Here is a 12,561-nt window from a genome sequence, read left to right as displayed (position 1 = left end):
TTTCAGCTTGGATGCAATAGCAAGCAGACCCAGTAGCCAGCCCCTCCCTTCTCAGCACTGCCACGACAAGTTTTAAGGGAGACCAGTTCAGGCTTATTAGACACTTTTATTATTCAACTTATACCCCACCCAGATCCATGGGCACAAATCACTTTTACATAACCCATGTATTCACACACATATAGTTAGCAACTTTGTGTCTCGGAGTTCAGCAGCAAACTCAAAGTTGAAAGCAGCCGACAGTCAGACTTTTATTTTTTTTATTTTCACGGTACTGCTGATAACCCCTCTCCACGGGCTCATCTGCCCAGTGAACATGCCATGGGCAAGAATGGACGGTGGGCTGGCACACCCAAGACCTGGCCTCTGCATTGGCTCTACTGCTAACTTACTGGTAGCCTTCAGAAGGCAGAACCTTCCCTGCCTCTGTGATCATACCGGCTCTATGTACTTCAGAGAGCAATGGGGAAGAGATCATAAGATCATGAACAGGAAAGTGCTCAGAACAATAGGAAGTGCTTTAAACCTATAAAATTAGGTGCCATGTAGTCAGAATCAGGTTCAAAAAATGGGATCTGCTTTCCGTGCCAGATAGGGGTCCATACGGCTTTGTCCTGGATTCCCGTCGTAACTTAAAGGGAAACTTTCACAATGTCCGGAGCCCTTGATGTCCTGCAAATGAAGGAGGAGGATGTCCTCAAATTCCTTGCAGCAGGAACCCACTTAGGTGGCATCAACCTTGACTTCCAAATGGAACAGTACGTCTACAAAAGGAAAAGTGATGGCATCTACATCATAAATCTGAAGAGAACCTGGGAGACGCTTCTGTTGGCAGCTCGTGCCATTGTTGCCATTGAAAACCCAGCTGATGTCAGTGTCATATCCTCCAGGAATACCGGCCAGCGAGCTGTGCTGAAGTTTGCTGCTGCCACTGGAGCCACTCCTATTGCTGGCTGCTTCTCTCCTGGCATCTTCACTAACCAGATCCAGGCAGGCTTCTGGGAGCCAAGACTTCTGGTCGGTGTTTATTGATCCGAGGGCTGACCACCAGCCTCTCCCAGAGGCCTCTTACGTTAACCTGTCTACCATTGCTCTGTGTAACACAGACTCTCCTCTGTGGTATGTGGACATCGCCATCCCATGCAACAACAAGGGAGCTCACTCAGTGGGTCTGATGTGGTGGATGCTTGCCCCGGGAAGTTCTGCGCATGCGTGGCACCATCTTCCGTGAACACCCATGGGAGGTCATGCCTGATCTCTACTTCTACAGAGATCCTGAAGAGACTGAAATGGAAGAGCAGGCGGCAGCTGAGAAGGCTGTGACCAAGGAGGAATTTCAGGGCGAATGGACCGCCCCACCTCCTGAGCTCCCTGCTCCTCAGCCTGAGGCAGCCGGCGGACTGGTCCGAAGGTGTGCAGGTGCCCTCTGTGCCTGTTCAGCGGTTCCCCACTGAAGACTGGAGTGCTCAGCCTGCCACTGCTCAGGCCGCTGAGTGGGTAGGAACAACCACTGAGTGGTCTTAAACTGTTCTTCCACAAACTCTTAAAACAGAAATAGGTTGATGAAAAATAAACAGTTTCTTAAAAAAAAAAAAAAAAAGGGATCTGAACACAGGGCTGTGAAACATATAGAGGTCTGAGTCATGCTCTGGTCCCACCCCTCATTTCACAGGTAAGAAAGTGGGCACCATGGGCGTCACAGCTACTCGCAGGACAATAGCAAGACCAGTCAGGTTTGGATGAGACAGTTAAGGTGCATCCCATACTTGAATGCCCACCCAATGGCCGCCTAGCCTCTGTTTGATTATCTGCATTGACGAGGAGCTCACTTCCTCAAAGGCAGCGCCTTCACCTTTGAAAGGCTTAGGAGACTTTTCAGAAGCATGAAGAAGGAGAAGCAATTTCTGTGGCCTTTTCTCTACCCATCATTTGGCCCAAGAGATACTAAAGACGCCCCACAGACTGCTTCTGCTCCCTTTTCTGTACAATACCTGGTCAGTGGGGCTGTTCCCTATGATACTTCTCTCCTTCAGTCTGTGCATCCCTGCATCACTGGCTCCTTTGTTCACTCCTCACATCAGTCTCTTTGCCGTCCCGGTTACCCTGCAATCAACATGCTCTAATTTGTCCAGCACTAGCTCCCAGCTCATCTCTTTGGCGTGGCCACCTTGTCCTTGGCAGCTGACAGTCTGAACATTCAGGACCTCTTCAGTCACCTTGTGTCAGAGCAGCTACTGTCAGCAGCTCCTGAAACTGAACAGGAAGCTGAGGGATCAGGCCTGGACAAGCAGAGCTCCACGTGCTCCAGTCCACTGTTGATACCTGGCACAAAAATTAAGGCCTTGAAACAACCCAGAGAGGCGGACACAGAGCCTGCGGCTTGGCTAGGTGCTGGTCAGGGGCCAGTACTCCAGCAAGGAAGCCCCTGCACTATAGAAGATGGCAAGGAAGACCGTTGCCATGGTGACTGTCGGGCAGCCTAGACTGCTGCGGCCAGTGAGGAAAAGGCACTAGGAAGGATCATAGTGAGATGCAAGAATTCACCCACAACCACTACCCAACCCACCAGGGGCGTTACCAACTCAAGCTGCGCCTGGGCTGTTTCCCTTGTGGTCCACGAGGAGGAGGGGGCAGGGCTGACATTAATCATCCTATAGGAGAAGGGGAGGTCTTCAGGGGTGTGTGTGTGCATGTGTGTGTGTGATATGTGTCTGTGTGTGTAATGTGTGTGATTGTGTAGTATCTGTGGTGTGTGTCTTTGGGGGGGTGGTCTGTGTGTGTGATACATGATGTGTGTGATATGTGTGATGTATGTGATGTCTGATGTGTGTGTCTATGTGTATATTTGTGTGATGTGTGTGGCTGTGTATGATGTGTATGTCTGTGAGTGTCTCTATATGATTGCGATGTGTCTGTGATGTCTGTGTGATGTGTGTGTAGTGTGTATCGTGTGTGTAATATCTGTGATGTGTGTGTCTGTGTGGGGAGGATGTACTCGGTGTGTAATACGTGATGTGTGTGATGTATGTGGTATACGTGTGATGTGTGTCTATGTGATGTGTGTGTGTACGCGATGTGTGTTTGCGTGTGGTGTGTCTTGTGTATGATTGTGGTGTGTGTGTCTGTGAAGTGTGAGGTGTCTGTGTGTGATGTGTGTCTGTATGTGTTGTGTCTGTGTGTGATGTCTTGTATCTGTGTGCTGTATTGTGAATGATGTGTGTGAGGTGTGTCTGTGTGTGTGATGATGCGTTGAGCTGACCAAGCATCAGTGCCTTCTTGGGCAAAGCCTCTTTCTTTTCAGGCCCAAAAGCACAGGAACTCTTGGAGCAGCTGGAGGGTGGTGACTTGAGGCTGAGCGAGTCACCCCTCCCCCGTGCCCCGGGAGCAGTATGCATGCTCCTCTATTAGCATTAATTACAATGTGCTCTAATCATTTGTTTACAGGCTGCCTCCCCCACTGAAGGAGGGAGGAGCTCGAGCCCAGGGGCTGCGTCTCCTATTTCTGCCCGAGTGCCAGCACAACTTTGTGTCCTCGGCACAAGGTAGACATCCAGTGAGTGTCGCCTGGCTGAATGACTCTGACAAGGACAAGATCAGAGCATCTGCACTTCATACAGCAGTGTGCAAGATCAAGCTCATTCAAGGAGCAGCAGTGGGGCTCTCGCTCCGCTGGGCACGGCGCTGTGATGGAGTCTCCTCACCACGGAGTTCACGCAGAGCGAGAGGGACACTCAGACTGTGGCCCTCCTTCTCCTGTGGCAGGGACACAGCACCGGAGGCAGGCCCGCTGTACTGGTCAGTGGCAGAGCTGGAAGAGGTGCCCGGAAGACCTCACCACGCGGGCATCCACTCTGCAGGTTACCAAGGAAGGACTGGTCTTGTTTCACATTTATTTAGTTGCTTTTAATTTACATCCAGTCCACCTGCTCTTTTTGGTGTACAGGTTTACACGTTTTGGACAAAGGCATAGAATTGTGTAACCACAATGAAGATGCAGAAACATTCCCTCACCGATCTGTTTCGTTTTCTTAAGTAACCACCCATCTTTTTTCTGGCCCCATTTTTATTTCATATCCCCTTTTAGTGGAGATGTGTTAACTGAAAACTGAGTCAGTTCCTTCCAGTAGCCTAGTCAGATCTGCCCCTCCTCTGAGCCCTATTTGACATTTCAAAGCAAAAGAGGGCAGTACAGGAAAAAGTAAGGTGGGATGTACACCAACTCATCCTGAGAAAGAAGTATTTTCCTCAAGAATATCCCCCTTGAATCGGAAGGACACACAAGCCAGAGAAGGAACTCTGTGAGGACAGACTTTGCCATACACCACTGGTACACTCCTGAAAATTAGGATTATACCTAATCCCAATTTGATCAAACAACCTATCAATCTTTGTCTCTGCTGGTCACCAATCCTCGGCTCTATTTCCGTCACCTTCCCACCTATCCATGCATACCCTTGGAGTTTCAGGGAAGCAGAAGATGGATAAAAATCACTTGCAGATAAACTTAAATGTCACTAGAGATTGCTATTATTTAGAAGGAAACTTTAAGAATATTTTTAAAGGAATAAATATTATCCTAGGAGAACGAGCACATGAGAGCATTTTTTAAAACCATAAAAGGTTGGAATCTGTCCATTCACATTACGTTGCTCTTCGAAGCGGTTCTGTAGGATGCGGCTGACTCCTTTCAAGTTTGCTGTTATTACTCTGAACACTGTTGGAACTTTGCCTCTGAAACTGCCTTCAGAGTCAGTATATGAAGCATTCAAGAAAACCAGCTTCACTTTTCATGTCGCATATGTTTTTGTCAAGTATATTTCCTCCTCCTTGATCCTTGCGAGCTAGTCTCCATTGATTTTCATTAACCTAATGTCCAACCTTGAGGCTGGCAATAGAGTAGTCAAGCATCATTAATTTGGAATCCACCATTTTGGAATAAGAAATAATTCAGACAGTAAACTTCAGCCATCCAATTGCTCTCTTCGAAGGAAGGAAACTAATCATATATGTAAATCAGAAGGAAACCATTTAAAGCTACTTAAAAGAGCAAACTTCGCAAGCATTCTCGAGCACACCTTAGATTAAATCACCCTTTACCCAACATATTTGTAGGCTCATTATAAATTGTCTTTATTAACCAGACATCCCTCCATGGACTTGTAGAGACAGTATTTTTTTGACCTACTTCCTGTTACTGTCAGCGCTGGGGTGCAGGAAGGTTGCATGTCTTTAAAATGATCTCATAATTCAGACTTTTTTTGTGGCACTCCAGCAAATTCAGACGAACCTTCCTTGCATTAGTCTGAATTAACGAAGTTTGATTGTACTGGATTGAACCATATTAAATCAGCAACATTCAACCATTTTTGACCTTTAAAAATGGTGATTTTATATGGTTCATTCAATGTAACATATTTCTTTTCTGGGACTCCTTTCCAAGGAACCAAAAGCATTCCCCATTTCCATGCTTTCTTCGTATATTTTAAAGATACAAGTAGGAGAGTGGGATTGAACACCCAGCCCCTAACCGCCTGCCCCTCAGTTCACAAGTACAGAAACTGCGAGAGTAATAGAAGAAAATCACTCAAACCACAACTGCTTCAAAATGGGACGAAAAAAGTACTAAAATAAAAATAAACAACATCAGAGAACTATCACCACTGCTTTCCCATCACCCAAACTCTCGCCCTCTCCTTCAGACCAGTCTTCCCATCTGGAAATCACTTCGGGGACAAAATATACCTTGCCTACCCGTAAGTGTAATCCATTAGAGCCCAAGAGATTCTGACTGTGTGAAGAAAACTCCAATATCAGACTCCTGACAGGTCTGGGATGAGAGGGGAGCAAATTAAAGTTTAATAGGATGGAACCTCAGGAAATGGACAAATGTAAATTAGGACAGAGAAACAGAAATTATTCTCACTTATACAAGGCTCCTCATTAACTTATTTGATAGCATTCTGAGAATTTGTTTAATAAATGTAGGGGGCTTCCCTGGTGGCGCAGTGGTTGAGAGTCTGCCTGCCGATGCAGGGGACGCGGGTTCGTGCCCCGGTCCGGGAGGATCCCACATGCCGCGGAGCGGCTGGGCCCGTGAGCCATGGCCGCTGAGCCTGCGCGTCCGGAGCCTGTGCTCCGCAACGGGAGAGGCCACAGCAGTGAGAGGCCCACGTACCGCAAAAAAAAAAAAAAAGAAAAAAGAAATGCAGGGATGTGCAAACTCAGAAGAGTGTAAGATTGACTCTCTCTGCTTCCGGGCAAGGAAATGGATTTGCAGTGCAGAAAGAAAGGGTTTCTGATGAGTATTAAGAACTTCCTGGATCGTGAAGGCCAGGAGAAGCTGAGGAAGGAGAGGGTGGCAGACGGTGAAATGTCCTTGTCTGGGGGTATTATAGTGGAGGAGCCCCACTTTGCGAGACGGGTTGATTCTGTCTTCATTTGACTTGTTCCATCTTCTGCCAGAGCAGGCTGGTCCCCCTTGGCCACAGGGTGCCTCTTGAAGGCTCTGTGACCACTGGGGCAAGCCATCAGATGACGGTTTCCTCTGAGGGCTTGGGGGCTCATCCAGCCCTCAGGGGAGCTCCTCCAAGACTATCATTCTCCAGCAAAGACCCTATTTGTAGGAGCTATATGAGGCTTGCTGCCACCAAAGCAACAAATTCCTGAAACAGAGAGGGAGAAACAGCTACCTAAGGGAGCATCTCCTCTGCACTGAGCGGAGGGGGAGGGGAGCAATTTATGTTTAGCTTATTTTTATTTTTAATTTTTTGTTTTTAAAAAAGATGTAGTGACTGCATCTACTCCTTCATTCAACAGGTTCAACTGGTGTTACTGAGACTCCACAGTATCATCAAGGGCACTGTTTCTTTCCTGCCCTCCCACAGTGTCACCTTCATCCAAAGGTCAATCCTAATTAAAGTCTCAATACCTCCCAACACTCCTGCAGCTACACGTCCAGACAGAGAGAAGTTGGGTCTCTTCAAGAAACACTCAGAAGGCTAAGAACATTTTTCCTGGTGTGTTTAGCTTATTTTTAACCAAGTGACACACAGGCATGGAGGAGGAGAATTCGAGCTGGGTTTGAAGCTACAACCTTTCCCGGGGGAGCTGCTACAAGAGGCGCTCTCCATGGACCGGCTTGGTCTCATATGCCCCATGTCACAGGAAGGGAGCATTTCCCACTCCTGCAAAGCCAAGCAGACCCACCACTTGAGTCTCCCTCTCCCACTGACTTGGGCACAGAGTGGTAGTTTATGGCAACAATTAATGTGGCTCTAAAGGTAAATTGAAAACACCAAGAGGAGCACATTTTCACATGAAAATGCAAATTGTTCCTTATATGGGCTGTTCCACAGACACTATGATTCATCATTGACTGTTCAACTGTATTTCCAAGTAAGATCTCAGTGAGAAGGATAGAAAGGCAGAGCCCAAGCCTGGGGAGATTTATAGCTCCTTTTATCCAGATGTAAAGCACACGGCATTGCAAGGGAATATTAAACCTATAAAATCTCCATCTATCTTGTAGTCCTTATTTGAGGAGGGGCCAAAGGACACACAAGCATATACTTACATCCTCCAAAATTTGCCCTCTCCAGACATGCACACTCCTTTACTTTCATGCAATTCACCTTTACTTTCCCTTCTTACATGAAGGCAAACTCATCCATCCATCCACCCATCCATCCATTCACCAAGGCTTTACTGCCAGCCACATACACAATTTCTGATTAAGAAAAGGAATCCAAGTGGGTTTTCCGACGTTCTCTTGTGCCAGCATTCGTAAAGGACACTTATTAAACAGGAAACACCAAACTTGAGAACTGGACCAGGGCTCAGTGTGTGACCCAAAACCAATCGTCTAAAAGCTGGAACTCAAGGAAAGCTGTCCCTTAAGACGGGTCAGGAGGGAACGCTTACATAGCACTCTGGATGTGCCAGCCCGGCTCTGAGTGCTTTATGAATATTAATTAATTTACTGAGCCCCGTAGATGAGTGTGCCCTGAGTGAAACCCACTGGCACATCACACTCTACTTCTGGAAACTACCATGGAGAAAAATCACTTAAGCTCAGGGTGCTCGCTCCCTGAGTGGCCACACTCTGGGTCCTGTGTGGAGCCTCTGCACGTCCTATTGTGGGACAAACTAGGACCTGGGTGACTGGGCTGCCGAATGGGTGGTCTTCCCGGCCTCCCCAGGCGCCCAGATATCCTTGTGATTCTCTGTGTGTCTCTTCCTTGTAATGAGAAGCCTGACCAGTAAACAACCATGCAAAACATTATTCAAAAAAAACAAAAATGAAAACAAAACAAAATGTTATTCCACAGATAACTTCCCGGGTACCAGGGTTTCAGGCAAAGAGTTCCTGCAGGGGAGGGGCGGAAAGGGAGCTAGAGCCAGCGCCAAGCCCTGTTGGTTTTTGAGAGCTGCTGCAACAAGCTAGGAGACTTAGAACAACAAAAATATGTCTCACAGTTCTGGAGAATTCTGAAATCACGGTGTCACAGGGCACCTAGTCCCTCTGAAGGCACTAGGGAAGAAGGATCTATTCCAGGCCTCTCTCTAGCCCCTAGCAGTTCCTTGGCTTATAGCAGCGTAACTCCGATCATCATATAGCATTCTCCCTGTGTGCATGTCTGTGTCCAAAGTTCCTCTTTTTCTAAGGACACCAGTCATATTGGATTAGGGGCTCACTGTACTCCAGCCTGAGGTCATCTTAACTAATTGCATCTGCAACTGCCCTATTTCCAAATAAGGTCACATTCTGAGGCGCTAGGGGTTAGGACAACGACATAATGAAATTCGGGGGCATACAATTCAACCCACAATACTAGCTAAAGGGTTTGAGCTTTACAAGAGAATGTCTTGGGACTGCAGCCTCCAATCATGGGGCCCCTGCATTTGAAATTTGGCCTTAAAAATCCTTCTGCCATCCTTCAGCTTTTCGGATGTCTAGAAACATATTGAGGGGCTATGTTAGGGGCCTCCTACCCCAACAACCTGTGAATGTTTCAGCAGGAGAGACGCGACGATCGGCATTCCCACAGCTCAAATGCAGCTGGCAGAGTTGCCTTGTGCATCCCACTTCCCACCCCCAGCCCCATCCCTTTGTTAGTCGATTTTAAGAAAGGTATGGAATTTCTCCTTGCCTTAAACTCACTGGCTGTCCTCCCAGCATGAAGTTACACTGAGGATGAGTTTTTTTTTATTTTTTTGGGTTTTTTGGCCATGCTGTGTGACTTACGGGATCTTAGTTTCCCAACCAGGGATTGAACCTGGGCCCAGAGCAGTGAAAGCACCGAATCTTAACCACTGGACCACCAGGGAATTCCTGAGGATGAGTTTCTGACCATCCTTCTCATGCAGAGATACACACTCCTTCCAGATGTTCTACCTCACTACCACCCACAAGGACCACTCCTCAGATACCCGTATTCTATAGTGCAAGAAATTGAGAGCTGGTTAGACCATCTGTGGAAGTCCATCTACACTTCCCTCAACTTTCTAAACCAGGCAGAGTAAGCACCTAATTTTTTTATCAGCTTTAATGAAGTGTAATTTATATATGAGAAAGTTCACCAAATTTTATATATAATTCAGTGAGTTTTGACAAATATACACAGACTGTAACCACCACAGTCACAATAGAGAATATTTCTGTCACCATAAAATTCCCTTGTGCATCTTAGTCATCAATCTCCTTCCCCTACCTCCCTGGCAACCACTGATCTGCTTTGTCTCCACAGTTCTGCCTTGTACAGACGTGATATAAATGAAATGATAAAATATGTAGTCTTTTGTGCCTGGCTTTCTTCACTTAGCATGATGTTTTGGAGATTCTTCATGTTGTTGCTCGTTCCTTTTCACTGCTGAATAGTATTCCATTGTATTCATCTGCCAAAATTTGTTTATGCTTTTACCTGCCAATGGACATCTGGGTTTTGTCCAACTTGGGGCAATAAGAATAAAGAATGAAGATTTGAGTGTAAGTCTTTGTGTTGATATAGTATTCATTTGTCTTGGGTAGATAACTAGGAGTGGGGTTTCTGGAAGGAAGAGTAAAAGTATGTTTAACTTTATAAGAAACTGCTAAACTGCTTTCTCACGTGGCTGTACCATTTGCATTCTCAGCAGCAAGGTTCATGTTCATCAAACCTTAAAGCTGTCAGTTCCTTAAGTTTTAGCAATACGGGTAGCTCACTGTGGTATTAATTTGCATTTCCCTAATGACTAATAAAGTTAATCATCTTTTCATGCATTCATTTGCTATTTATCTACCTTCTTTGGTTAAGTGTCTGTTTAAATCTTTCACTTATTTTCTATCAAGGCATTTGTCCTCTTAAGTTTTAAGGATTCTGATCCATGAACATGTTATATATCTCCATTTATTTAAATCTTTAATTTCTTTTGGCAGTGTGTCATAGTTTTCAATGTGAAGGTCTTGCACATATTTTGTTAAATTTTCCATAATTATATCATATTCGTTCTCCATTAATTGTGATGATCCTACAGTTTTTCTTCTTTAGACAATTGATTTTCAAATGTTAAGCCAATCTAGTGTTGCTGGGATAACCTCACGTGGTCATGATATAGTTTTTGTATGTTGAAGGATTTGGATTTGTTAAGATTTTGTTAAGGAAATTGTGTCTACGTTCACGTGGAATATAGTTTTCTGTTCTTACGTCTTTGGTTTTGGTATCCAGGTAATGCTTCATAAAACGTGTTGGGAAGTGCTCTCTTCTATTTTCTGGAAGAGTTTGTGTAGACTTGATATTATTTTTCTTTAAATGATTGATAGAATTAATCAGTGAGACCATCTGGGCCTGGAGTTTTCTTTGTTGAAACCGTTTTTTGCTTTGTTTGTGAAAGATTTTAAAATGTGAATAAATTTCCTTAATAAATATTGGGATACTCAGGTTTTTTCTTTTAAGTGAGCTTTGGTAGTTTGTGTCTTTGCAGGAGTTGGTCCGTTTCATCTAAGTTATCAAATTGACTAGTATACAGTTGTTTCTTTCTCTTTATTATCCTTTCAGTGTTTGTAAGATCTGTAGTAATGCCCCATTTCTCATTCCCGTTATTTGTAATTTGTATCTTTTCTCTTTTCTCCTTGATCTGTCAGGCTAGAAGTTTATGAATTTTATTCATCTTTGTGAAAAAATAGGTTTTGTTTTCATGGATTTTTCTATGTCGTTTTTCTGTTTTCTGTTTCACTGATTTTTGCACTTATCTTCATTATTCCTTCTGCTTACTTTGGGTTTAATTTGCTCTTCTTTTTCTAGTTTCTTAAGATGGAAGCTGGGACTTTTTACATGAAATCTATCTGCTTTTCTAATACAAGAAGTTAATGCTATAAACTTCTCTGTAATCACTCCTTTGGTTGTATCTCACACATCTTCATTTTCATCTTATTCAAAATATTTTTTAATTTTCCTTGTGATTTCTTACTTGACCCATGGATTACTTAAAAGCACATTATTGATTTCCAAATATTTGAGGATTTTACATACTTTTTGTGGATTCCTAGTTTAATCCTGTTATGGTCAGAAAAGATACTTTGCTATAATTTCAATCCTCTTAAGTTTATTGAGACTTGTTTTATGTTTCAGAATATAGTCTGCCTTGGTGAATATTCCATGTGCACTTGAAAAGAGTATGTACTCTGCTCTTGTTGGGTAGAATGTTTTATAAATATTAATTAGGTCAAGTTTGACCTAATAGTGCTCAGGACTTCTAGATCCTTACAGAATTTTTGTCTAATTGTTCTATAAATTTTTGAGAAAGGACCACTGGGGCTTCCAACTGTAATTGTAGGGTTTTCTATTTATCCTTTCTGTCAGCTTTGCCTCAGATATTTTGAAGCCGTATTTTTAGGTTCCTATGCATTGAGGATTGTTATGTTTTCTTGGTGAGTTGACTCTTTCATCATTATGTAATCTTCCTCTTCATTGCTGGTAATTTTCCCTACTCTGAAGTCTGATTTGTCTGATATTATATAATACAACCACTCCAGCTTTCTTTCAATCAATGTTATCATAGCACATCGTTTTCTATCCTTTTACTTTTAACCTACCTTTGTCTTTATATTTAACGTGGATTTCTTATAGGTGCATATAGTTGAGTTTTGCTTTTATTAATCCAACTGAACAACCCATTTATTTGGAATGTTTAGACTCTTTACATGTTATATATGTAATTATTTATATTATTGAGTTTAAAACTACCATCCTATTATTTGTTTTCTACTTGTGCCATCTGTTCTCTTTTTCTTGTTTTTTGTCTTTTTTTTTACTAATCCTATTTTTATGACACCACTGTATCTCCAATACTAGCTATAGTTTTTTGTTTTGTTTTGTGGTTGCTTTGGAGTTTGCTAACTTATCTCAGTCTGCTTTCCAATAACATTATGCCTCCCACATATAGAGGAAGAACTTTACAATAGTATACTTCCATTTCTCCCTCCCATCTCTTTTGCTATTGGCATACATTTATTTCAACTAATGCTATAAACCATAAATTACATTTTTTTTTGCTTATAACAATTGTTATGTAACACATTTTAAA

General features: G+C 43.7%; 1 pseudogene; it reads left to right on the top strand.

The window, feature by feature from the left end:
• Positions 1-651: 651 nt before the first annotated feature.
• Positions 652-1,524, top strand: LOC114901880 (annotated as a pseudogene).
• The last annotated feature ends 11,037 nt before the right edge of the window (positions 1,525-12,561 follow it).

This window comes from Monodon monoceros, unplaced genomic scaffold (assembly GCF_005190385.1).
Source record: "Monodon monoceros isolate NGI ecotype Baffin Bay Population unplaced genomic scaffold, NGI_Narwhal_1 Super_Scaffold_2, whole genome shotgun sequence".
Classification (NCBI taxonomy): Eukaryota; Metazoa; Chordata; class Mammalia; order Artiodactyla; family Monodontidae; genus Monodon; species Monodon monoceros.
This window is presented reverse-complemented; position numbering and strand designations above follow the sequence as displayed.